A 3,189-nucleotide genomic window follows, 5' to 3' on the forward strand; every position below is an offset into this window, starting at 1 on the left:
ATCGAGTCAGTTGTCCGGCTCTGAACGCGTCGAGATAACGCGGTTATTGCGGGCGATTTTTCCACGAACAAATTCGGTCGTTACGTAACGTTTTCGGGAGTGACGTATTAAATATCGCGCGATTATAGTTATTCGCGTATACGTGTGCCGGTGGAATTGTGTCGAGCATCGAGGAAGCTATCAATCCGAGAGGACAGTCTGAGAGGATGAGGAGGCCTGATGGGAGAGGCATCGGGCGCCAGCGGAACAACTTTGGGGTAAATATATATATATATATAAAAGTAATTTTAATTTTTGCTTATACTTAAGTTGTTTTATTTCATTATAGTTTTAAAATAATAATTAGAAAGAAATAAGTAATTTGAAATTTTATAAAAATTATTTTTCAAAAAATGTATAATTATTGAAATAAATGTCTAATTGAATGATGAATAAGAAGTTTGATGTGCGTAAGAATTATTTAATATCAAATTATTTATTTATATGCTTCAGGAGATAACGACGCGCAAAGTGTCGCATCGAGGGAGCTGACAACCCGAGAGGACAGCCTGAGAGGAGGAGGAGGCCTGGGAGAGGCATCGGGCGCCAGCGGAACAACTTTGTGGTAAATAAAATATTATTTCTTATTTTGTGGGAGAGTAATTTTTTTGTTTATTCTTGAGCCTTTTTATTTCACCATTTGATTTGAAAATAATAATTAGAAGAAAAGGAGTAATTTAATCTTTTATAAAAATGGATTTTTGTAAAGATCTTTATCGGAGAATGTATAATTATTTAAGGAAACATCTAATTGAGTAATAAATGAAATGTTCGATGCGATAAGAATTGTTTTAAAATATTAGATTTTTTGAACACTGTTTTAATATGGATTTTATAATTTGCTTGTTACAGAATCAACGCAGCTACGTGGCAGATATAATTCCGCTGTTGCGCATCAGGGTTGGTGAGTGATAAATTAAATATATCTATTGAGGTAATTGACAACTGGAGTTTGCTAGTTAAAGTAGTAATATGACGTAAGATCTTAATATGCCTATATATTTATTGTTATGAAATAGAAGATTTTTTCTTAGTTAGTAATCTAGATAATTATTTGAGAATTGATCAGTTTTACATCACTTAAAAATAATTTTGAATTAATATATTATATAAAAAATTATTTTAATAATTTGTAAAATATAAAGAGGTATTTTTACTAATTCTAATTGTGTGGGAAATTTTTTATCCTTTTCGGATCTTACGTCATTCGCATTTATCTGAATTTTTCATCTCTGCATGCTTTGCGCTCTTGAAATAAGAATCGACTATGAATACCGGTCTCGATATATGATATGTATACAGACATCAGTTGAGTCATCTTACTATAACAGTATTCTGTGTATAATAGTAGGAAATAGTAGTGATTAAAGGAAAAAAAAAATTTTACAAGACAAATGTCAAAATATAATGGACTAAAATATAAAACATTTTATGTCAAAACAGATAAGACTAAGATATAAAATATTTTATAAACTAAATTAATGTCTCGACAATTGTGTTTTAATTCTTTTAAAGTAACTGGAGAAGCCAATTATGTAAGAAGAATCATATGGTTTCATAAAAAAATTGATGATATTAAAAAGAGAATAGTATATAAATCCAGATAAAATGTATGTGGATCTGAATCGATCAAACTATACTACTATGTTAAAAGTTTCTCGGTAGCTTCTTTCTTCGAACACCATGTATACGTAAATTCCTAGGAGGAAGACTACGGGTTTTTAACGCTGTCTATTACTCGTTATCTAGTAGTCATGTCTCGTTGCTTGCCGGAGTATATTCGTGCGCTGTTCTCGTATGCCGGGAAGTGAATCGCGGAATCGAACGTGTTGACTTTACGCTTTCTTATCTGCTCGTTATATTTAGCTTAAAATTAATCATAATCGTATATAAATAACAGTGTCGTATTTGATTCAGAGATTTCTTCACGTTTTTATCGGAAAAAATCCGTGATGAATGAGCTTTTTTTCATACTTTTACTCTTAACAAATATATAGTTATATTACGTGCATCAGTAAGGTGATCAAATACAAATTTTTTTACAGATTTTTATTAAATAATAATATTTTATTAAATAATAACATTTTATTAAATAATAATATTTATGCATTAGTTCCATGTTATTTATTATATACGAGTAATATTTGTTTTTCTCTCTATTAAATAACATATGCAATTTAAATTCTTTAATTATTTTACTTTTTATCTTTCACGGCAATTGTCGTTTCTTTATTAGCTACAACTAGACTCTTGTCGGCACTTTGTTAGCTATAACTAGAATCTTGTGTGCGCATAAATATATATGTATGTATGAATAAGCAAAACCGGAAAGAATATTTCTCTTGTAAATTTCCTTATCTAACGCAAACCGGTTAAGATGAAGACCTGATAATCAAGCAATTATACCATAAGATTCTTTGATAAATGTTTCATGATATGATTCATGATAAATGTTCAAATAATTGTGATAAAAACAAATCAATCGTTAGCTAGTCAAAAACGATTAGCAAACATTTATAAGAAAATTTATATTCTTAATGCTTATAGATAAACTTATAGATAGATTATACATTTTTGACAGATATATAGAAATATAGATAATGTTTATAGATAGATTATATATTTTTTGCGATTATCGTAGTTAATAATTATAATTAACTAATAAGTGCAACGACATTAAAACGTGAAAGAAGTGGCATTAACAAATAGCAATCCAATTTTATTGGATTGTTATTTATAACCAGCTGCAATTCAACTTGCAAATTTTATGAGTAATCGTGAGAACGTATTGTTTGCTTTCGCTCTTACAAAGTCTGTGCCTGTAGACAATGGCCTTCGACAACGCTAATTCCGGAAGACTCTGCATGTTGCTATGCTATTGCTTCGATGTTTTCTTCATCGGGACTAGTAATTTATAAGATTGACCTTACATTAACAAACGCGCGTTATTTGAATCGAACAGTAAACCTCTTTATTCGTGTAACATATCAAGCTCAAACGAACTCTTTAGCAATTTATTGAAATATCATCAATAGTAATTTTTCTCTTTAATACTTTCAACATATTCAAAATTCTTAGCGTTCCTCATTTATATCTCGCTCGCAATCTGTTCCAATGACATATATGCAAGATGAAAGTGTCGTTCTGAGG

General features: G+C 29.9%; 1 protein-coding gene across 2 annotated transcripts in view; it reads left to right on the plus strand.

Moving 5' to 3' along the window:
- The first annotated feature begins 8 nt into the window (after window positions 1–8).
- The window catches only part of LOC112459135 (G-protein coupled receptor Mth2-like), a 7,036-nt gene continuing 3,855 nt past the window's right edge, over window positions 9–3,189 (plus strand). Inside the window, exons 1-3 of one of the 2 annotated variants that reach the window (XM_025023111.1) lie at window positions 9–257; window positions 493–604; window positions 892–943. The gene's annotated coding sequence lies outside the window, so the exon portion shown is untranslated. Of the gene's footprint in view, window positions 258–492; window positions 605–891; window positions 944–1,798; window positions 2,059–3,189 lie in introns of those variants that run through there. The other variant, XM_025023114.1, reaches the window with a different exon arrangement.

The sequence above is a fragment of the Temnothorax curvispinosus genome, unplaced genomic scaffold (genome assembly GCF_003070985.1).
Source record: "Temnothorax curvispinosus isolate PA1 unplaced genomic scaffold, ASM307098v1 QBEX01009552.1, whole genome shotgun sequence".
Taxonomy (NCBI): Eukaryota; Metazoa; Arthropoda; class Insecta; order Hymenoptera; family Formicidae; genus Temnothorax; species Temnothorax curvispinosus.